Here is a 25531-nt window from a genome sequence, read left to right as displayed (position 1 = left end):
ATCCCAGACTAGCCTGAAAATCACTATGAAGCCAAAGATGACCTTGGATTTTATCTCCTTCCTCTGTATCCCAAATGATAAGGTTATACTTTAATTAAATGCTAAGGTTATAATTTAATTTATTGTTTATTGCTACTTATATCTCCAAAATGCTTAGTCAATTCATTAACACAATAATGCTTTCTAGAGCAAGAGGGCCTGATGCAATTCACTCCTGCCAGCACAGGCTAAGCTGCTCACCTAGTAAACCTCACTTCAATTTTCCAACCATGCAGGGGAGTAATGATTTGAAGGATCAGATGGATTCTACATGTTAATGCATTTGAAGGGCTTAGTACTCTTCAGAAACAGAGGGACAGGTGGTTCTCCACGAAGCTGTTTATAATACTTCGGGCCCAACTGAATAATCTTTGAGGATTTTAAGCAAGACAGAGACATGGTCTGACTTCTACTTTGTAATGACTACTCTGTCTACTGTGAGGAGAACTGATTAAATCCTGTCACTGAAATTAAGAACGACACCAACCTTCCTTGGGATAAGGACATTCCTTCTGAAAAAAGAATGAAAATAGAAATTTTATAAATGTTTTTACCTAGTATTTATTTTGAAAGTTATATCAAATGAATTTGCAAAGAGACCATACATGTGATAATAGGAATTAAAAGTGACTTTGATAACTGGAAAAAATGAGTAAATAAGAAAAGATGAAAAACAGATCAGATCTGAACTGTAACCATAACATGACTATCTTTCATAGTAGACCGTGGGAAAAAGTGATGAAATTCAAGACTTTCAGGGTATCCATAACCTATTCTGAATGGTCCTTGTAAGACACAGACATTCTAATGCAGATAGAGTTCTGATGCATGTGCATAGAGAAAACACAAGAAACACCACTCTGCACTCTAGACATGGAGGCCTCTGAGGAAACAGAACTTTCTTCCAAAGTAATCCTGACATTTGAGCCTCTGACCCATGTGAAAATGAAATTCTGCTTTTCTTCCACTTAGTGTGTGGGACTGCATTATTTTCTTTATGTCATTTTGTTTGTTGTTTTGTTTTGTTTGTTTTTCTTTTGTTTAGTGTTGGTTTGGGCAGCCATAGAAAACTAATACAGAAGAAGGTAGCAGTGTCACAGGAGGAAATTAGTAATTCTGTCTGAACCATGTTGCCTTTGAAATAGATTTAGAACAGTAGTGGCAGAGGACTTCCATGGCCCTTGGTGCTAAAGTGCCAATGGGGCTCATTGCTTCAATCCCACTCTTGTTAACTCAGTTTTCTCTCTCAGCTTTTCTCTAAATGCTATTTTTATTATCTCCAATGAGTTCATAGCTCATGTTTCTATTTAATGATACATCAATCTCTTCACTGATTGCTGACAGTGGATAAAACCTGGGAAGGGCTTGACTGACTTTTGGTAGACTCACATGCTATCCAATGTCATCCACATAACATGAGGGAGTCTTTCTGGCTCTCTCCTTTGCTCTCCTATCTAGCTAATTTCTCACCTGAAGGTCTACCATGTGCCCCTGGTCAGTACCTCACATCTCCAGGTTCCTTCCCATGTAGTGTCTTAGACCAAGTACTTATATTCTGTCTCCTGAAAAACTCATAAATATGGGAAAATTTTCCACTATAGCATCCTGCCATTGTCTCTATCCTCCGCTTTTCTCATGAACTTATTCTTCTTTTTTCCTCTGCTCCTACCGTAATCCATTCTGATAACTCATTGAGCAGTTTCTCTTCACTGTGGAGCCCTAGGGCTCTGCTCTTGGGTGTTCCACATCAGATCCTGTGCTAGGTGGAGCTGGGCTGAACAAAGCCCTCTGAGGTTTGGCCTCTGCTGCTCTGGCTTCTCTCTTTGATGTGGTGAGAACAGGTTGCCGCTGTTCACAGGCCAATTCATGATTCCCTGTTATTCCCACCACTGCTTGTGCACAGCTGATAGAGAAGGATTTCTGACTTCAGCTGTTGCTGCTCTACTTTGGATTCAGGGAAATGGTAACATGTAGCTTCTTGGGAAATATTTCCAAGATTTTCTGGGTTTGCTATCTAGTTGTTCAGTCAATTTTAAGTCATATTTTAAATACTCAAAAAACAAGATTCAGTTTCCAGTGCCTTTCCATAATCCATCACATTAATTTTTATAATTGAAAAATCACTTCACTGAGGATTGTGTTTTACCTGTTTTAACTAAATAAAAACATGTTTTAATCTTCATTGCATAAATTATGAAACTAAAAATCTCTGTTTCTGATAAAAATATAGAACTATTTTCCTCAGATTGGTTAACCATGAAAGCTTGAAGGTCAGTTTACTGTATATACATGTATGTTTGATGGAAATTCCTAAATACTAATTTTCAAATGAGTCTACATATAGGACATTCCAGGCTAAGCAGGCAATGTAGTGAGGCCTTGACTCAAACAGAACAAAACCAAGAGAGGAGCACTTTAGTCCTGATAAGGTCTGAAAGTGGTTAGAGGAACTAGTTGCCTGGGTCTTTGTGTTCATTTGTGTATCTGGGTGAGATATCCTCTTGTCTGATGACTCCAAATTGTGCCACACAGGTAACTTGAACTTGAGAAATGATGACAAATGATCCCTAATGCTGTGATAGTGCAATGTATTGTGTGGGCACTGCCTTAAGTGTGGATACTATTCTTCTATCCAGAATCAAATTTCAGAGCAAAATTCTCACCCCATAATTCCTTGCACAGGCACTTTTCAGTTCATGTTCAAATTACTTTTTATGTGGGTTTAATCTGCTACTTCTTGCTAAAGACCCTCCCTCTGCTGGCTTCACAGTTATGCTTGCTTCACCTTTCCCAAAAGAGCTGTGTTTTCAAGAGGTCAGAAGTTATCCCTCATGTTTTCCATCTCTTAAGAATCCACAGAATCAATAAGAACACAGACCCAAGCCCCCAACAGGCAAAACTTATGAAAGTTAGATATGAGATCTCATATCAAAACTTACGAAATCTCCAAGATCCAACTTGGAGAACGATGATTCTTGGCAGAATTATATTTAAGAATTCAGAACACAGTAAAATGTATGTTACCACCGAAGACATCCAGTGATGGTGAGGAGGAATACCTCTGGGACTCTTCTCCACTCAAACATTGCTGTACATTGTTCAATATTATATGATCTAAAGAGTTAAACTTAGATGGAAAATAGCCCATCAATAATAACCTCATATCTGGGAGATGTAGCTGTGTGCTTGCTTAGTACACATGAAGTACCAGGTCTGTTCCCCAGTACCATATAAGAAGAGCATAGTAGTGCATAGCTGTCATTCCAGCACTGGGGGGTAGAGGCAAGAGGATTAGAGGGAAATGCTATGCACAGGGGCCAGGTGTGATTGAGAATAGGAGGTATCAGGTGGGGGAGGATTGATGAGAGGGAGAGACTACTGGAATAGGTGAATATTTAGGGCCAACATGGAAACCTAGTGCAGAGGGAACTTCCTAGAAGCTATGATGGTGACCCTAGGGAGGTCCCCTAGTAGTGGAGGATATGAAGCCTTATTCAGACATCTTCTGTAAGCAGGTGAGTCTCCCAGTGGTGGGACTGTGACCCCCAAATCAGCCACAATACACTCAACCCACAACCTGCCCCGCCTACAAGATTGTCTGGGACAGTGGTGGCTCAGAGCTTGTATGTGTGACCAACCAATAACTAGCCTAACTTAAGACCCAAGCCACTAGAGGGAAGCCATGCCTGACACTGCCTGGATGATCAGGAACCTGAACCTGGATGACTCATGGATCTAAGATAGAACCAAACATGGATGAAAAAATAAAAAATGCAATGATTCCTAATGATATTCTGAAATTCTCTTAGATCAGTGTCTACCCCAATTATTATCAGAAAGTATTCCTTCATCAGTTAATAGGAGCACATGCAGAGGCCCACAGGTAAACAGTAGGCAGTAGTCTGGGAATCCCTCAGAAGAGGAGGGAAGATTGTAGGACCTGGAGGGTTTGAGGACACCAGGATATAACAGACCACAGAATCAACTAAGCAGTGTTCATAGTGGATCACAGACACTGAACCAATAATGAGGAAGTCTTCATGCATCTGAACTAACCCCTCTGCGTGCATGTTGTTATTGTTTAGCTTGGGGTTTTGTGGGACTCCTAACAGTGTGAGTAGGTGTTTCTCTGACTCTTTTGCCTGCTCTTGGGACCCTTTTCCGCCTATGGAGTTGTCTTGTCCAGCCTTGATAGGAGGGTTTATGCCTATTCTTATTGTATCTGTTATGCGGTGTGCTGTTGATATCCCTGGGAAGCCTTCTCCTTTCTTAAGGGAAACAGAGGAGCAATAGACTTGGGGAAGGAAGGGGAGAAAGGGGATCCTGTAATCTGGATGTATAGTTTAAGAAAAATATTTTTTAAAAAAAGATGTTCAAGGTCTTCTACAATTACATAGCAAACAAAGACCGGCCTGGGCTCCATAAGACCCTATCTCAAATGCAACTAATAAAATTTATATCATCACATGAACATCAATCTACACCATCCTCAGGACAAAGGGTCAGGACTTTTGTTGTATTTTAAATGCATTCAATACAAGTAAAGAGGGAGAGAGAGACATTAGAGAGTCCTGATAAGTAAAAGATTATATTTTTATATATTATAATTATATTTTCATTATAATTTTTTCCATTATAATTTTTTTCAGATTCAGATCAATAAAAGTAAGTATAAAATAAGACATTTATCATTTATAAAACAGTTTGATAATTGAATACTAACTTTTAGTAATATTTTAATAACACCTTTAGTAATACTTAGATGTTATTGCACAGTCATTTTAGATGCAATAAAATGGAACAGAAAATGCAACCTAGGGCTAGAAGCATAAAAACCAGGCAGGTGAACTGAGGAATGGTAAGAATTGTTCAGGTTTTGAAAATGCCACAGATTTACATCTTCTTAGTTTCCTTTAAACCAGAATGAGTCTCCATGAGAGATCTGAAAATCATTTCTTGAACTCTGAATTTGTACTACAGAAAGAAACTACAGGAAGAAACATGGAGTTACAGGACCATACAATGTTTTCATTTGCTATCAATGTTGTGGGTTAAAAAGATGGAAAATTTTCTAAGTGCTCGTGGTGTGTTTTTCTATATGTTTCTATGTTGTAGTCACAGCTCTCAAATTCTCTCCCCTCCATTACTGAAAAATACAGAAAAAATACAAAAAAAAAGCACTCAGAAATTGCACACAGAAAATCTTATTGGGATCATGTAGGAAGTCAACAATGGTTCATTGGCCTATTTTTCTGAAGTACATTATCTTCTCAGGCACTCTCTGAAACTGAAAAGGAAGGAGGAAAGTTACTGAAAATTGGAACATGCTGGAGTTTCAACCGCTACTGTACCACTGAAGTGAGAGAGGTGGAAGGCCAACCTTCTCCTCCATCTCCTGCCGCGCTTTCCTTCTTCCTTTGGGGAGGGGAGGCTTACTCTTGCCAGGCACAGTGCAGAAAATATAACTAAGCTGTTTTTCACAAGAAGTTCTTAGCTTGCTCATCCTTTGGTTCTGATTTAAAATGTTCAAGAATACCTTTCCAAAGGTGTTCAGTGCAATGTTTCAGCTATATCTGGTGAACTTGTAAGTGATACTTTTATTTAATACACATTAATCACTTCACACACTGTTGAAAGTGGAAAAGTCTGTGAAAGGGCTTGAGTCAAGTTGTACTTGGCACATTCACTTGCTGTCTTTTGGGAGCTAGGTAGCAATGGACTGGGATGTCTGCCCCAGCTTTGCTGCTTCTGTTGCCCAGGAACAGCACCAAGCCTGCCTGGCTTCCCCCTCTTTTCTTTCTCTCTGGTCTACTTTGCTACCATAGGTTCTACCATGTGCCAGTTAGTCAGGACCAGTTATCTCCAATTTCCTTTGCATATGGTGTCTAGAGCACTCAAGACCAAGTAGGACCGAGTACCAAACACTTTGTCTCCTGAAAACTTCATGAGCATGGCAGGAAAGTATGGCTGTCCAAATAATCCAGGCATTGTAGATGTAACCAACCGTCTTATTAAATAAGAAACACAGGACCAATGCAAAGAAGAAAGCCAAGAGATCAGAGCTAAGTGCTTTACCCGCCTGCTGCAGCTAGCCTCTTCAACCAAGAGACCTCTGTGAAAGAGACCTACTTCCTGTCTGTTTGTCTTTATATAGACTTTCTGTTCTGCCTTCTCATTGTTTATAAACCCAACCACATGACTACCTCATCACTGCCTGCATGTACAGCCCTCCAGGTCTTCTATGGTATTGAGATTAAAGGCATGTGTCTCCAATGCTGGCTGTATCCTTGACCACACAGAGATCTACCTTGTTCTGCCTACCAAGAGCTGGGATTAAGGGCATGTGCCATGAATGCCCAGCTCTGCTATGGCTTGCTATTAGCTCTGAACCCCAGGCAACTTTATTTATTAACATACAAATAAAATCACATTTCAGTACAATTAATATATCACCATAAGGCATAATTTTGTATTAAATAGTGTCCCCTTCCTAACACACCCATATTTATGCCATGGACATTATCATATTTTTATTCCCTTCAAGGGCCAAATTGTCTGTTACAAACCCAATTATTTTTTTTTTTTTTTTTTTTGGTTTTTCGAGACAGGGTTTCTCTGTGTAGCTTTGCGCCTTTCCTGGAGCTCACTTGGTAGCCCAGGCTGGCCTCGAACTCACAGAGATCCGCCTGGCTCTGCCTCCCGAGTGCTGGGATTAAAGGCGTGCGCCACCAACGCCCGGCCACAAACCCAATTATTAAAGAGCCTTCCTGCAATTGTCTCTGCACCCTTTTAGAAAGGTCTAGAGCAGACCCTCTTAGGCAGAGTATAGTACCCAGTCATCCACATTGGACAAGCATAGTTTCTTAGAGACTTTTATCTATATGCACCTACTTCCCTTCGGCCAATCAAACTATTCACACACTCCACCACACTGTATGAAACTGGATGTCTCAACAACTCTCCACAAGTGTGAAGCAAAGAGGCATCTGGTCTTGATCACTAATTTCCATCTTCCAGGGGAAGGTTGATCAAGGAACTCCTACATATACCAGATTCTACAACTGGTAAAAAAGAAAGTGACTGGTCTAGGTACACAAAGAGGACTTTTCAGAAACATAATAGTTTGTTTTCATATGATAATAGTAAGAACTACAGGAAGTTAAGGAAAACTGACAAAAGGAAAATAAATCAACAGCCCATTATTCAGTTACCCACTACCAGTGATCAGTGGTAAAATCATGTACACTTGCACAAACTGATTCAGGAGGTCATCAGTATTTCATATCTACATTGCTGTGGGATAATGCTCTTGTACACTGTAAAGATTTGTCACTCCTTTTTATTTAATAAAATGCTGATTGTCCAGTAGCCAGGGAGGAAGTGTAGGTAGGGTAACCAGAATAGAAGAAGGCTGGGAAGAGGAGAGGCAGAGACAGGGTCGCCAGCCAGATGCAAAGGAAGTAAGATGAGAATGCTGGACTGAGAAAAGGTACCAAGCCACATGGCTAAACAAGAGCTAGTTAGTCATAAACCTGAGCAATAGGCCAAGCAGTTTATAATTAACATAAGCCTCTATGTGTTTATTTGAGACTGAATGGCTGTGGTACTGGGCAGGACAGAAACTTCCATCTACATTGTGTGTGTGTGTGTGTGTGTGTGTGTACAAAATTAAAAAGGCCATATATTTGATGAAGAGCATGGTGGTCTGAATAAGAATGGCACTCATAAGCTCATATATTTGAGTGCTTAGTCATCAGGGAGTGGCACTACTTGAAAAGGATTAGGAGGTGCAGCCTTGTTGGAGGAAGTGTGTCACTGGAGAGGCTTTGAGGTTTCAAAAGCCCATTCTGTTATGATTATGAACTCAATCTCTGAAACTGTAAGCAAGCCCCCAATTAAACGCTCAATTTCACTAAATTTGCCTTTGTCATGCTGTCTCTGCACAGCAAGAGAACAGTGACTAAGACAGAGGGCGTGGGAAGTATTAGAGGGAGGAATGGGAGGGAGAAATGTGTGTGTGTGTGTGTGTGTGTGTGTGTGTGTGTGTGTGAAAATTCTAAGAGAAATCTTTTTATGTACAGAAGACTTCTTTTTAAAAACATACAAAAATAAATTTAAAAATCAGAGCACAGCAAAGTTGGTATATGTAACTCTAGAGATTGATTTAGAAACTCAGAAGATTTTGTTTATAATGAATGTAAGGAAAAAAAATCTCACTTATCCAGAGGGCCTCATCCAGTTGGGGGCTCCTCAGCCCTTGGTTCACAGCTCATGTTGTTTCACTAGTTTGGCTATTTGTCCCGGTGCTTTTTCCAATCATGGTCTCAATATCTCTTGCTCATACAATCCATCCTCTCTCACTGGTTGGACTCCTGGAGCTCCACCTGGGGCTTGGCCGTGGATCTCTGCATCTGTTTCCATCAGTCACTGGATGAGATTTCTATTATGACAGGGTGTTCGGCCATCCAATCACCAGAGTAGGTCAGCTTGGGCTTTCTCTCGACCATTGACAGTATTCTCTTGTGAAGGTATCTTTGTGCATTTCTAGGGACCTCTCTAGCACTCTGCTTCTTCCTATTCCCATGGAGGCCCCCAGGCAGTGGGACCAGGACCTGTCCTTAGTGCATGAGCTGGTGTTTGGAACCTAGGGCCTATGCTGAGACGTTTTGCTCAGCCTTGGTGTAGGGAGAAGGGGACTGGACCTGCCTCAACTGAATCTACCAGGCTGAACTGAATCCCCAGGGGAGACCTTGTCTTGGAGGAGGTGGGAATGGAGGGTGGATTGAGGGGGAAGGCTGGGGGAGGGAAGAGGGAGGACAGGGGTATCCATGGCTGATGTGTAAAATTAAATTAATTATAAAATAAAAATATTAAAAAAATCTCAATGCCAGATTATGAGGGTAACAATTAGATCAATGCAAAGGATACCAAAACACCATTTTCACAATAAATTAGTGTGGGATAATAGTGTCAGATTATTGTTGTCCTCCTATTGAAGACCAATCTGAAAGAACAGCATCAAGTATGCCTGTTAAACAGAACAGGAATACAAGAGAATGGATCTTTTAAAGACTGAATTAAATCAGATAAACAAGTATTGAATTTGATCAATCTGTAGTAGTGGAAATGATTAAATATATATGTATATACACATATATATTCATTTAATCCTAAAGGAATTAGCGACCAGTCTAATGGACCATTCTGGAACAGAGGGTGTGGGTTACAAGAAATCTTATGAATGGAAACACAAAGATTGTAGTGGGTAGCCATTCCAGCTTGGTTCTGGAAGTTCCAACCCCCATTGAGACTCTGGCAACTGTCACGCCTACGAGGCGGGGCGAGGGGAGGCGCCTGGGGACCCGAGAGCTGGATGGGCCAGCGCTCTCTCTGGGCGCTCTCTCGGTGCCAGAACGCTGACCGGTGGAGATTGACTGTGCAGAGCTCCAGAGAACACCGCTGGACTGCATTACACCTTCCCCAGACCCTGCGACCTACCCATTACTTAATTTGTGAGTTACGCCATTAAATAAATATCCTTTTAACTACATGGAGTGGCCAAAATAATTTCTCCAATATCTGGTGCTCACGTGGGGCAAACTCCAAAGGCCTGGGCGGCTCCCGCCGTCTCCTCCCTAGCTGGCGGGTCCTAAACCCGCCTGCAAAGTTCCATATAACCAGGGAACACCTACACGGTTCCATTCCCGAAAAAGGGAGCAGCTAGTCCGATCTCAATTCCCTAGCTTAGCCCCAGACCAGCGAAAGAGGCAGGAGAGTGCTAGCTCCGATTTCCGCCATCTCCCTCTGACTCCAGCCAAGATCGCCAGCAGGCCCTGTTTCGGAGCTGTACCAATGCCACCTGCTGGCTGAAAAGTGCTACTACATGCCCCCAAACCCACGAAAGGTAAGCATATTGTTTCAAGTAAAGGTACTTGATAATTTTACACCTTAAAATTGACTAACAAATTTTGAGTAATTCGTGTAATATGGCCGACAACATTACCTCACAAGAATTTAAAAACCTTTTTGCCTGTATGATGAATGACATCTTCCTGGAAATATACGACATTCCTAAGGCATATCTGGGCTATACCATTTTGGCATTCATCATAATAATTCACACAGTGTTCAAACACTAGTTTAAGAACAAAGATGAGTCATTATTGGGACTGATACAGGCTTTAAAAGATAGCAATGAAGGCTTACAGAAAAAGATTCTCTCTCTGGAATCTGCTTTAAAAGATAGCAATGAAGGCTTAGAGAAAAAGATTCTTTCTCTAGAATCTGCTAATCAGGATTTACAAAACAGGCTTGTACCCAAAATTGATTTTATTGATAATAAATATGAATATTTAATGGATAGAACACTAACTCTCCAGAGTGAAGTTGTGGATACTCAGACAGTATATAAGGAAGAAAGATTATCGTTAATTGATAGGATAAGGTTGATGGAATCATGTGTTTCTGAGGAACATAAAAACTTCTATGATTCCATGAGAAATATGGAGCCCCTTGCAAGAGAGGAGGTTCACTCCCTAGAACAGACCCTAGGTGCTCGTTTGCAAGCCCTAGAAGAAACTCTCAGTAAACATGACAAGGGAACTAATAAGCAGAAGGTCAAGACCATAGAGGTTGTAACATCTCCAAATGGCTCTCATACAATGGCTTATCCTGTTATTGTCCATGAGAAGCCAGCAGATGACACACACCCCAAGCCATATATGACATATACATTACAACCAATTTCAACAAGGGACTTTAAAAATATAAAGGAAGCAGTAGTTACATATTGGATACACTCCACATATGTAAAACAGATGTTAAATTCGTGGTCTACCTCACATAGAATCATTCCAGATGACTGGCATCAGTTAATTTCAGCTGTTCTAGAATATAGCCAGCAGTTACAGTGGAAAAGCTGGTTGAGAGAAGAGGCAAAAAATTTAGAACAACAAGGTAAAATCAGAGGTTTTGTGATCTCCCAAGATCAAATACTTGGTGAGGGATGTTTCGCTGACAGGAATGTACAAGCCACTTATGATGAGCATACAATATCCCTATGCCATACAGCAGCTCTAAATGCTTGGGAAAAAATTCCAGAACCTGGAAAACCAACTGAGGTATACACAAAGATATTTCAGGGACCGCACGAACCCTTCACTGATTTTTTACAAAGACTGAACAGAGCTATAACAAGAGCTGTGTCAGACAAAGAATTAAGAAAAGCATTAACTGAGTCCTTGGCGTTCGACAATGCTAATGCAGAATGCAGAAGAATACTTACACCATTAAAGATCAGATCAGCTCCTTTGGAAGAATGGATTCAATATACTAATGGTGTTCAGTCTCTTAACTACAGTAATGAGGCTTGGATAGGAGAGACAAATCCCAGAGGTGAAAGAAGCCCCCGTGTTACCAAATGTTTTAAGTGTGGTACACCAGGTCATATAAGTAAAAACTGTACATGGGGTACTCCTAGAAGCAATACTCCTTCTAGGAATAGCCTAAACAGGAGACCCCAACCACCTCCTGGATTATGTAGAAGATATGGCAAAGGCCGACATTGGACCAGTGAGTGCAGATCAAAAATAGATATACAAGGCAACCCTTTACTGGCGGGAAACACCTCAGGGGGCCTCTTGCAGGCCCCCAAACCAAACGTAGTACGAACATTCCCTGCCACTGTGGAAGAAATTCCTCTCCAGGACAACTGAATAAACCAATGCCTAATGTAAAAACCGATACTGCAATGGATGATAAAACAGCTTTGATAGCTGGATCACAGTTTACAAAGAACACTATAAAACAAATATTTTGGCAGACTTCCATAAATGAACAAAGACCAAAGCTTAGAATTCGAATTAATGGCCTGGTTCTGGAGGGCCTGGTAGACACAGGTGCAGATGTGACTATAATTACACCAAAATCATGGCATCCGAATTGGCCTCTTCAAGAGGTAGATGTCCAACTGTTAGGGATTGGCACCCTATCTCAGATAAAACAGAGTTCGAGATGGGTTGAATGCATAGGGCCAGAAGGACAGAGAGGAAGGCTGAAGCCTTATGTAGCAAATGTAGCAGTAAACCTTTGGGGCCGAGATCTGTTACAACAGTGGAATACCCAGATTAAAATTCCTACACTTTCAGAAAAGGAATACAGACCAATGCATGTTTCTAGGAATAATATCATAACATGCTATAAAAATCAGTCACCAACCATTCAGGCTGTTCACAAACAGAGCACGACTGTTGTTGAACTCTCAGAAGTACCAACTGCCTTACCTTTAAAATGGCTAACTAATAAACCTGTCTGGGTTGGACAATGGCCTTTGACAAAAGAGAAGCTACAAGCTTTTGAACAGCTGGTTCAAGAGCAGTCAAATGCTCAACACATTGAAGAATCTACCAGTCCTTGGAATTCTCCTGTATTTGTTATTAAAAAAAAAAATCTGGTAATTGGAGAATGCTGACAGATCTGAGAGCTATTAATAAAGTAATTCAGCCAATGGGCTCCCTACAGACTGGGATGCCCTTGCCCTCTATGCTACCAAAAGAATGGCCTATAATAGTTATTGACTTAAAAGACTGTTTCTTTACCATACCCTTACAGGAAAATGATAGAGAAAAATTTGCCTTCACAGTACCTAATTATAATAATTCTCAGCCAGTCAAGAGATATCAATGGAAGGTCCTCCCACAGGGAATGTTAAACAGCCCTACTTTGTGTCAATACTTTGTGCAGAAACCATTAGAGACAATTCGTGTAAAGTTTCCACAATCCATAATTTATCACTATATGGATGATATCCTATTAGCTGATCCAAAGTTAGATACATTAGAAAGCATGTTTGAAGAAGTAAAAAAAGTTTTGCCTCGCTGGGGACTGCAAATTGCTCCTGAAAAAATACAAAGAGGAGATTCTATTAATTACTTAGGATATAAGATAGAGCTACAAAAAATTAGACCCCAAAAGGTACAACTAAGAAGAGATAGATTGAAGACTCTTAATGATTTTCAAAAGTTATTAGGAAGCATTTCCAACTTACTGGGTATCATGGGAATACCCAAAGATGGACTACAAAATTTGGCTAATACTCTAGAAGGGGACAAAGAATTAAATAGTCCAAGAGAATTATCAGCCGAAGCTGAGAAGGAATTGGCTCTAGTAGAAAAGACAATTCGAGAAGCACATGTGGATCGTGTGGATCCAGAACTTAAATGCATTCTTGTCATATTCCCTTCCAGACATTCCCCAACAGGTATTTTGATGCAGAGGGAAGATATTATATTGGAATGGATATTCCTACCACGCAAACCAAATAAGAAATTAAAGACTTATATAGAAAAGATCTCTGATTTGATTCAAAAGGGTAAATTAAGACTTCGCCAGTTGACAGGAATGGACCCAGCAGAAATTGTAGTACCATTAACTAATGAGGAAATTTCATCACTATGGAAAGATAATGAATACTGGCAGAGAGCCTGCAGTAACTTTTTGGGAGAGATTAACAACCACTATCCCAAAAGCAAGAGAATAGAATTGATAAAGAAGACTGAATGGGTCCTTCCTCACATTGTACGACAAAAGCCAATTTCTGGAGTCCTCACATTCTATACTGATGCAAATAAATCAGGGAAAGCAGGATATAAATCAGGAGACTTGAGTAAAGTGGTGCAAAGTCCATATAGCTCTGTACAAAAGGCAGAACTGTATGCCATTCTTATGGTACTGATGGACTTCACAGAACCCCTCAATATAGTCACTGACTCTCAATATGCAGAGAGAGTTGTTTTACATATTGAAACTGCTGAATTTACTCCTGATAATACAGAATTAACTTCATTATTCATACAATTGCAGGAAATCATCAGAAAAAGGGAACATCCTATATATAGAACACATATCAGATCCCATACAGGTCTGCCAGGACCTTTAGCACAAGGTAATGATGAGATTGATCAGTTACTAATAGGTAATGTGCTAGAAGCTTCAGAATATCATAAGAAACACCATATAAATAGCAAAGGTTTGAAGAAGGATTTCTCCATCACTTGGCAACAGGCTAAGGATATTGTGAAAAAAATGTCCTACTTGTTCCATCTATAACCAAACTCTGTTACCTGCAGGGAGTAATCCAAAAGGTATACAAAGAAATGAAATTTGGCAGATGGATGTTTCATTTTGCAGAATTTGGAAGATTAAAGTATGTACATCATACCATTGACACCTATTCAGGATTTCAATGGGCAACTCCTATGAGTTCTGAAAAGGCTGATTCTGTGATTACACACCTATTAGAAGTTATGGCCATCATGGGAATACCTGTACAAATTAAGACAGACAATGCCCCAGCATATGTCTCCAATAAAATGAGACAGTTCTTTGCTTATTATAATATAAAGCATGTTACAGGTATACCACACAATCCCACAGGCCAAGCAGTCATAGAGAGATCCAATCGAACTTTAAAGGATATGCTAAATAAACAGCAACAGGTAACAATGACTCCTAGAAATAGACTGCATAGTGCTTTATTAACCTTGAATTTTCTCAATGCTAATGAGAAAGGAACAACAGCTGCGGAGAGACATTGGACAACAGACAAAACTCCTGAGCTAAACCAACCAGTTTATTTCAAGGATGTGCTGACCTCAGAATGGAAACCTGGATATGTTCTACGTTGGGGAAGGGGTTTTGCCTTTGTTTCTGCAGGAGAAGAAAAGCTATGGATACCAACAAAATTAATAAAAATTTGATTCGAACAGGAAAAACCCCTTGATGAAGAGAAGTAAAAGGTCATCCACCAATGTGACATCTCTACAAGTTGTAAGAAAAATTTAACAATGAAAGGGTGGGGTAGGGTTCTGTTTTTGTCTTTCCAGGATAATGGAAATACCAATCTTCCAAAACTCATAAGGCCTTGGATATCCGGATGTTTACAGCAGAAAGGAAGAATCTATTGGTACCAATCTACACATGGTAAAATCTCACTGTCTAACATCTTTCTCTCTATCAATCTAGAAAAGTTGTGGTTCCAATTCAATTATAGCCAAGCTGGCTTTGGAGATGGAATTGGCTCACTCCTTCTCTAAACCCAAGCATATTGCTAAAAGAAACGTTTAAGAGATTTTTCAGTCCCATATCAGAAGAGCCCTCGGTGTGAGACAGAAGGAAACCAATAAAAGGGGACCATTGTCTTCTAAATTCTAATTCTCTCCATGCTTACTCTTGATTTCTCAGAATCCTTTCTTACATGCTATGTCCTCTTTAAATCCAAACCTCCCATTTTTGATAACAAATAAGTTTTTCCAATAGCGACCTCAGAAGTCACCAGAAGGAAGATGGGGCCCCAACAACAACAACTCTACCCAATCCAGAATGATGCCATGGTAATCATCATCATACTACACTTCTTGCCAGAATTTCAGACAACCTTACCCATTACTCTAAAACTTGCTGCAGAACCTACAGTTAGTCTAACTGAGATTTAACTATCTGAGCTTTCTCACAGTACCCAACAGAGATAACATCACCCCCTAAACGGCAGGAAGCAATTCTAAGAAAATGACGCCCCTTCTCCCTTAGGTTTCATAATTCTCAGGGTTATGGATGACGGTTATAGGGTTGGGGGTGGAAGAAAATATTAACTCAGGATTGTAAAAAAAAAAAATAAGGGGGGGGGAAGAAATGGAACGGATAGGTATAAGATATGATGGTAAATCATTGTATATACTAGTAAACAAACTTAGTAAAATAGCAACCTTAGACAATTTGCACTGTAATTTGTACTGTTATAGATTCTTATATGTTGATACAAATGTAAACTATTTTTATACTCCTGTTTAAGATAATTTGTATATTGATACAAATACAGAACTATATTTGTTATAATGTACATATATTTCTACTCTTATTTGAAACATTTTTATATTGATACAAATGTAAATTTATATCTGTCATACTTTATATATGTTCTACTTTTGTTAGGATATTTGGTATATTGATATATATTTAATATTATTGTCATATTGCATATCGCACTATATATTCCTACCCCTGTTATAAATATCTTGTATATTGTCACAATTTTGAAGTCATCGTTCTTCACCATACATTTGCTTATAGACTGTTTACCTTATTTACATGAAGCCTTAGTCCTTAGGTTATTTCGATAGATAAGATTTATAGATTTATAGTCGCCTATGCCTGTCATCTCTATAGTTACATTAGTTAGGTTATCCAGATTTACAGATACATAGGTCAGATGGACAGGTAATCTTCAAACACTTCATAGACCTAGAGAATATGGCATTTAAATAACTTAGAATTCTGTTAATGTGAGACACAATTGCTCCTGGCTGCACCAATTGATCCCGAGAGAATGTTGGGCTTCTAAGACATTTCCATTTGGAAGTTTGTCTTTTTGGCACAAAATGGCCTACTGGGCAAAGAACTGCCCTTGCCTTGATGGCTGACAGTACAAATGCAATGCTGTCCTTTCTGGACAAGTGGGACACAAGGAAAGCGACCACTGTACTCTGCCAAGACAGGGTAAGATGGTCTTTCAGAAATCCTGCTTCTGAAAATGGTCTGTCAGATACTCTAGGCCTGTAGCCAATTTGAATGCACCAACAATGCTGAGAAACATTAGGTGACTGTCCAGGCTGCCAGCTGTCTTGGTCTACTCTTGCAAGATTCCCGAAAGTTGCTTGCATCCATCTACCATTTCTCAGGGATCATTATGTTCCCTTTCAGGTCTTTGATGGGATTGAAGACTAGCAGTTATAGTTACAACTTAGTATATATAATATCTTAGATAGAACATATTAAGTATTAGATTCAGATTCTTTAGGATAGGACACCTTTGAATGATCTTAATAACATGCTGTTTACCTATGCTCTATACTTCTCTGGATTTTAGTCTGTGTTTCTTGCTTGATATTGTTTGCATTGGTTGTAGTTACATCTTATCTAGGTCATTAGCTTTCATTATTTCTGGACAATATTTGATAACCATTCCTTTGTATATAGTCTTGTATTAGTTTAGAACCTTCTTATTTAGACAAAAAGGGGGAGATGTAGTGGGTAGCCATTCCAGCTTGGATCTGGAAGTTCCAACCCCCATTGAGACTCTGGCAACTGTCACGCCTACAAGGCGGGGCGAGGGGAGGCGCCTGGGGACCCAAGAGCTGGATGGGCCAGCGCTCTCTCTGGGCGCTCTCTCGGTGCCGGAACGCTGACCGGTGGAGATTGACTGTGAAGAGCTCTGGAGAACACCGCTGGACTGCATTACACCTTCCCCAGACCCTGCGACCTACCCATTACTTAATTTGTGAGTTACGCCATTAAATAAATATCCTTTTAACTACGTGGAGTGGCCAAAATAATTTCTCCAATACAAAGATTCATTCCAAGACCCTGTGTTCTTGTTCCTCTACATTGGAAATCCCATTGGGGATTCTTTGGCTACTTTTGCTTTAGTAACCTTAGCTCTATTAATGAGAGCAAAAGACATTAGTCTACGTGGTTCTACTTCACCAGTGTGTCTCTGATGAAAGCTACATCCCTCTACTCACAGATAGCTTTTGTATCTAGGTAGAATGAAAGTAAACCTTGTATTACCATTTGGTCGTGTGGTACCCTAATCAGGTAGTTTTACAGAAACTAACTTTTATAAAGGAAATTTAGTTTATGTCATATATGGAATGATGTGTGCATTACCGTTGGTGTATATAAGGATATAGTTATGGAATTATTTAACATGTTCATTTTTGGATGCAGAAACAAAGGGATTTACTACCTCACTGCAAGCCTATAGCATCATTTCTAGAATAGTATTCAGGATGTTCACACTATTCTACCCTAAATACAAGATCGCATGTAGTTGCAGATAATTTCACAGATATAACCACCAGACAAATTTGAATATTGATGGAATTTACATTATTATATTTGTGCCAATCGTTTGGAGAGTGTTCCTTCAACAATATTATTTAAGTGATAATTCTTCAACAAAACTATTCAGGTTCTGTATCCATTAGAAATGACACACTGACAACCTCCTCCACAAAGTATCCTGCTGGATCAAAGTCCAAAGGAGGATTAAGATGTGTAGGACTTCCTGTTGTAACAGAAATGAGATCAGTGGAATTACAAAGGCACTGTTCTTTTGCTCCTCTTATTAAGGGAGATTCCTCTCATGCTCCAGCACACCCTTCAGAGAAACTCCATCATCTATCTCCTCCGAGATGCTGGTGTTCCTTCTCACAGCAGCCTTGCTAGCCCTGAGCTCAGCTCAGAGCACAGATGAAGGTATAATAACTTGAATATGGGTTTTTGTGACTGTGTTTGGGGGATAGGAGACCACACTGCTGAGAGCAAAGGAGAATGGAAGAAACCAACTGTGAAGAACAGCTGGCTTTTGAGTTCATAGGACAATGGTAAAATTAGTTACATCCTCACTATATATCATTCGCTCTCCCTCTTCCTTCCCTTATCTTTCTATTGCTATGATAAAACACCAAGACCAAAGGCAACATGGGGCAGGTATTTCAGCTACATGTCCAGATTGCAATTCATCATGAAGGGAAGTCAGGGAAAGAACACAAGACAGGAATTAGGATTCAAGGACTAAAACATGGACTACAGAGAAGATTTGCTTGATGGCTTGCTCCTCATGGCTTGTTCACCCACCTTTCTTATAGCACATGGGACCAACAGCCCAGGGATGACACCACCCAAGGTGAATTGGCCTTCCTACATTAATCATGGAACAATGAAATGTCTCACATTGAACAGAAGACTGCTGACCCCTGAAAAGTCTGTAGTCACCCAATGAGGTGACTTATTCCTGTAGGTTTGTCTGCTTTACTGCTTACAGCTTTGGGATTGGGTCAAAACTCTGTGGATTGTGAATTCTTAACTTATTGTAAAATGAAGACTATTAGGACATTAAAAAAGAATAGAGGATTGCCCTTCAACACCAACCCTTCTTTCCCTGGTAGATTTTTCTTCTTTTTGGTACAGATGATCACTGAATGGGGACATTTGCTAAGTTGAAAGTGCCACACTTCAGGACCTTAAATCCCAAGAAAGGCCTGATTCCCAAAGGTGTCAATGTGAGAAATGAGAGAATGATCCTGAGACATTGGGGCCACAGGGATGTAGGTTACTTCTTATCACCTAAAATAACTCACTGATAAACAGAAAATACAGTGAAAAGGGCAAATGGTCGATATCTACTCTGCCACCCCTGGACCATCCATTTGTTCAGGCTTTACCACGGGATTCTCTCTCTTTTCTCTTTAGTCCTCCATGAAAAAGAAGCCATTCGATAGCTCCCTTAGTTCTTAAGTGGCAAAGATGCCCTTAATATTATATTACAGAGCTAATATGAAAACTTGCAGAGCTTTATATAAGCTCTTCTGTCATCTTTCTCATGCTAAGGGGGCTCACCACCCAGTGTCCTCGGAAACTTTCCTACAATGAACAGCTGCTGTTGGAATTTCACATTCTGTAGATTTTAGACTCATGTGAGTCTAAGTAGAAAACATACAGTTACAACCCCCCCCCTTTTGTTTTAAATTCCTAAGCAGAAGTGATGGCTCAGTATTTAATATCACTTATTGCTCTTGCAGAGGACCAGGATTCATTTACCAACACCACAACAGTAGCTCAAAACAATCTATAATTCTGTTTCCAAGGGATCTGAATCCTCTTCTGGCCACTATTGAAACCAGAATCACACATGATATGCAGACATGCATGCACACAAAGCAATCATATACATAAAATAAAATAAAATAAAATTTTTAAATTCCTGTAGCAATGAAGTCTGAATAGAACTGACTGTACACAAGAATATTATAAGTATTTAACAATGCCTGAATAGGTGTCCATAGATTGTTATACTATGACATCAATGTATTTTGAACTCTGTCCTCTTTTTTAAAGTGGGTAAGTATGCTATATTGCTCTGTCTTGTGATAAAGTCTTTACTATGAAGTATTTTCATATCTTTAGAAAGAAAATCAAATATCATGAATTTGGTTGGAGAGGGGGAAACAGAAACACGGAAGTAATTGGAGGGGGAGAGAGGAATGGCAATATGTATTTGAAATACTCATGTGTGAGATTCTTAGTTCTCTTTTAAAAGGAACATTTTTAGGGTCTCCCCTGTAAGGCTCTAAAAAAATAACTTTCGGATTTATAAAACAAACAAAGAAAAGAAAAAATAGAAAAGAATCAATATTAGAGAAAAGAAAGGTGAAGAGAGATATGACACACATGGTAATGTTAAACATAATTCATTTTGCCTAGTAAAATAATATTTTGGCATTGGAAAAACTGCCTTAGTTTTTCCTAAATGTAAAGGGATACACACAGGCAAAAAAAAAAGCATAAATATATCACAAATAGTCCAAGAAAGTCACAGAAGATTTGTAGAAGATGAAACTTTGTTATGGGAATTCGTTCTGCCAATGGCTTTGGGGTACAAAGCCTCGGGTGTGACTTTCTGTCTGCAAATATGACCCCTTAAAAGCAGAGGGAGTTGAGTGCTGCCCTCCCTCTTGGGTGGTGAAGACCAAATCAGGTGGCGTGAAGCATCATGTGATCGGTTCCCAGCTTTCCAAGGACTCTGCAACTGGATTTCCCATACCCTGTATTTGTGAATATATTTCCCCATTTCATAAGTTAATAAATCCCTAATACCCCTTAAACAGACTCTCATGGATTTCACTAACAAAACTTATAAATGGTAATTAAAGATTGTTAAATTTTAATATACTGCTACAAAAGGAATCTATCCCCTGTTAAAAACAACTGGTTTTTCATAAGACATTGATCTGTTCCTGAAAACAATTATGAGGACAGACTTTAAAAACAAAGGTTTTATGTTTAGTGAAGATAATTACCTATATTTCTTACTAAAAGTTTCAGGCTTTTTAACTATTTGGGAAAACAGAATTTATTAAAAAAGTTTGTTTTGTCCAAGGTTTGTCTGGATGTTACAGAAGTTCAATCCAGTGTTTCCTCTCCAAGACTTAAGAAAGTGTCCTTCTCAACACCCAGAACATGGAAGCCAAAGCTGCAAAGATAGGGCTTTTCAACAGGATCCTGGGAAGAAATACCTGATGAAGGAGACTAAATCCTTCCTGGTTTAGGAAGAAAAAACAGTCACCTTACCTCCATGAATATGAAACTCATGGCATAATTCATTAAATGTCTTAAACACAGAACGTGTTGTGTTGGCCTCCCCTTTCTTAGACAACCTACTCTCATCTGTCTCTAGAACATATCTTCTGCCTTACTTTGCTACATAAATGTCTGCTAAAACTGTCAATGACTCTCTGCTGAATTACTTTCTTGAAGACCCAAAAGGAGAAGAAAACTACTTAGTAAAAAGCTCAGATTTTTGTGTTGAACTATCCCTACATCTCTGGGATGAAGCCTACTTGATGATGGTGGATAATCTTTTTGATGTGTTCTTGGATTTAGTTTGTATTTTATTGAGTATTTTTGCACCAATTTTCATGAGGGAAATTGGTCTCTAACTCTCACTGTTGAGTCTTTATGTGGTTTGGGTATCAAGGTGACCGTGGCTTAATTAAATGAATTTGGCAAATGTTCCTTCTGTTTCTATTTTGTGGAATGATTTGTAGAGTACTGGTATTAGCTCTTCTTTGAAAGTCTGGTAGAATTCTGCACTAAAACTAACTGGCCCTGGGATTTTTTTTTTTCTGTGAGACTTTTAATGACTGCTTCTATTGGGTTATAGGTCTACTTAAATTGTTTATCTGATCTGAATTCAACTTTGGTAAGTGATATCTAACAAGAAAATCATCCATATCTTTTAGATTTTTCAATTTTGTGGAATATTTAATTCCACGTTGATCAAAGACTTCAACATCAAACCAAATACACTGAACCTGATAGAAGAGAAAGTGGGGAATAGACTTAAAACATTGGTACAGGAGACTATTTCCTGAACACCAAAGCACAGGCACTAAAATCAACAATTAATAAAGGGACCTCTTGAAACTGAAAAGCTTCTGTAAGGTAAAGGACACTGTCAACAGGGCAGAACGGCAGCCTACAGAATGGGAAAATATCTTCACCAACCCCACGTCTTACAGAGGGCTGATTTCCAATATATATATATAAAACTCAAGAAACTAGAAATAAAAAAAATCCATTTTTTAAAATTGGGGTACAAATCTAAACATAGAATTCTCAACAGAGGAATCTCAAATGGCTGAGAAACACTTAAAGAAATGTTCAACATCTTCAGCCATAAGTGATATGCAAATCAAAATGACTCTGAGATTCCAAACCTTATACCTGTCAGAATGGCTAAGATTAAAAACACAAGTGATAGCTTATGCTGTTGAGGATAAGGAGTAAAGGGAAAACTCCTCCATTGCTAGTGGGAATGCAAATTTGTACAGCCACTTTTTGTACAGATTTGTACAGATCAATATGATGGTTTCTCAGAAAATTAGGAATTGATCTACCTCAAGACCCAGCTATACCACTCCTGATCATACACCCAAAGGATGCTCCATCATACCACAAAGACACTTGCTCAACTATATTCATAGCAGTTTTATTTATAATAGCCAGAAACTGAAAACTAGATGTCCTTCAACTGAAGAATGGATAAAGAAAATGTGGTACATTTACATAATGGACTATTACTCGGCTGTTAAAAAAATAATGGCATCATGAAATTTGCAGGCAAATGGATGGAACTAGAAAAAAAATCATCCTGTGTGAGGTAACCCAAACCAGAGAGATAAACATAGTATGTACTCACTTAAAAGTACAATCCACAGACCCAGAGAAGCTAAGTAACAAGGAGGGCTCAAGGAGGTGGGTGGGACATGAATCTTCCTTGGAAGGGGAAACAGAATAAGCCTCACTCTTGGAGGGAAGGTGGGGGAGGGACAGGGACAGGAGGGAACAGGTGAGGGGAGGATGGAGGGATAGAGCACTGGGAGAGACAACTGGAATAAGGGTGTCTGAGGGATAAGCTAGAAACCTAGTGCAACGGAAACTCCCAGGAATCTACAAGGGTAATCCTAGCTAAAATTCCTAGCAACGGAGGATATGGGGCCTAAACTGTCCATCTCCTGTAACCAGACAAGACTTCCAGTGGAGAAAATGGGACACTAGCCCAGCCATGTAACTTTTGACCTACAACTTATCCTGCCTACAAGATGTGCTGGGATAAAGGTCGCATTTAAATTGTGGGAGTAGCCTACCAGACTGGTCCAGTTTGAGATCCATGCTATAAAAGGGAGCCCACCCCTAACACTGCCTGGAGGGCCAGGACCCAGAGGCTGGGTAGCTTAGAGGCCTGGGATAGAACCAAACATGACTAGCAAAAAAAAAAAAAAGTCAGTGAAATGGATTCCTAATGATATTCTGCTACACTCATAGACTGGTTCCTAGGCCAATTGTCATCAGAGAGGCTTCATCCAACAACTGATTGAAACAGATGCAGAGATCCACAGCCAAACATTAGGCAGAGCTTGGGGAATCCTGTACAAGAGGGGGAGGAAGGAATTTATGAGCCAGAGGGTTCAAGGCCTCCACAAGAAAACTCACAAAATCAAGTAACCTGGGCTCACAGGGCTCACAGAGACTGAACCAACAACCAGGGAACCTGCATGGCTCTGACATAGGCCTGATGCATATATGTTGCAGTTATGTATCTTGGTCTTATTGTGGGATTCCTAACAGTGGGACTAGGGCATGTTTCTGACTCATTTGCCAGCTTTTGGATTCCTTTTATTCACACTGGGTTGCCCCAGCCAGACTTAATACTAGGGGAGGTGCCTAATCTAACTGCAACACGATATGCAATGTTTGGTTGATATCCATGAGAGATCTGCCTTTTCTGAATAGAAACAGAGGAGAAGTGGATGGACATGGGCAGAGGGAAGGTGGGCGACTGGGAGGAGAAGATGGAGGGGAAACTGTGGTAGGGAGACAAAAAAATTTAAAAAAGATCAGCACACAAAGCCAAAGAATATCTTCATTAATACTTTCAATGACAATAAGAGATTTAAAACAATGTTGGGAAAAAGCCACATGTGGAGGATCCTGAGTGAGTAGTGTGACACAGAGGACAGTGGGACTCTGATGTAACAATTCCATTTGGAAGTCCATTTCTACCATGAGTTCCTTGGTCAGGCAGTATATAAATCTACCATGAGGCTAAACTAAATGCAGTCCTAGACACAAAGAATATGGAAATATTTTTGTCTCATGCACTCATTTTAAAAGAATTATAGGATATGTTGCTTCAAAAAAACAGAATAAATAAAATATCATTAATTCATAATGTGTATCATCCCACTGCATTAAAAGCAAAAAGAGAATTTCCAGACAATGTTCAGATTGAAGGAAATTGTATAATAGGTGCTTAATGATTATTGGAGATTGCACTGTGGCAAAGATGTGTAATGAAATCCAGCTACATTAGGAAAAAGAACATAAATCTTAACTATTTGGCAAGCATTTGCAAGAAAGAACTAACAGTATCCAGTATGTGGATTTGGGTGTAGAAGGAATCTTAAAAGTTCTTATTAATAAAATCAAACCCGAGGCCGGTTATTGGGGTGAATACTGGAAGATCAGAGAGACAGAACAAGCTACAGCTATCTCACCTCACCAGTTCCTCAGCTGGTCCTGTTTCCTCAAACTGGAAGCCTCTGAGTCCTCATCCAGAATGAATCCCAGCTGAACTGTGCTGCTTCAAAGCCTGAAAGCTTAACCAGCCGAATGCTTAACCAGCCACATGCTTAATCAGCCAAATGCCTAGCCAGCCAAATGCTTCTAGTTTCTGGTCCTCACGCCTTATATACCTTTCTGCTTTCTACCATCACTCCCTAGGATTAAAGGCTTGCTTCCTGGGATTAAAGGCGTGAGTCACCACGCCTGGCTGTTTCCAATGTGGCCTTGAACTCACAGAGATCCCAGATGGATTTCTGCTTCTGGAATGCTAGGATTAAAGGCGTGTGCTATCACTGCCTAACTAGTGGCTTTTCTATTTCTGACCCCAGATAAGTTTATTAAGGTACACAATATTTTGGGGAACACAATACCACCACATTTGGGTGCAGGGTGATGTTGACCCTGGTGACTATGAAGTATGATATTAAACAAAGGACAAGCAATAATCTCATTCTGAGGATAAACTCAGTCCTTCAAGTAGCTGGACAAGTAAGAGCACCTGTGTTCATATCCCAATCCCCATTTGGCATCCATGAAAAATCCAGGTGTGATGATGCAGTCCTATAACCCAGGCACTGGAAAGAGTGAGGAGAAGAGGGAAATCGGGAGATCCTGAGTGTTCATGACCAGCAAGTCTAGCTGAAATGGAAAGTTCCGGGTTCAGGGAGAGACCTGACCTCAAGAAGTAAGATGGAGCTCCACCCGGGGTCTAGCCGTGGATTTCTGCATCCAGATCCCTCAGTCTTTGGAT

The 25531-nt window shown here is 39.8% G+C and overlaps 1 protein-coding gene across 1 annotated transcript in view; it reads right to left on the bottom strand.

Annotated features, from left to right (window-relative positions):
* LOC143272546 (uncharacterized) overlaps nucleotides 1-24858 on the bottom strand; it is a 35614-nt gene extending 10756 nt beyond the window's left edge. The window contains exon 1 of the mRNA XM_076568084.1: nucleotides 24714-24858. The gene's annotated coding sequence lies outside the window, so the exon portion shown is untranslated. The remainder of the gene's footprint in view (nucleotides 1-24713) is intronic.
* Nucleotides 24859-25531: the final 673 nt, after the last annotated feature.

The sequence above is a fragment of the Peromyscus maniculatus genome, chromosome 3 (genome assembly GCF_049852395.1).
Source record: "Peromyscus maniculatus bairdii isolate BWxNUB_F1_BW_parent chromosome 3, HU_Pman_BW_mat_3.1, whole genome shotgun sequence".
NCBI lineage: Eukaryota > Metazoa > Chordata > Mammalia > Rodentia > Cricetidae > Peromyscus > Peromyscus maniculatus.
The sequence above is the reverse complement of the archived record's forward strand: the minus strand, read 5'-3'. Positions and strand labels throughout refer to the sequence as shown.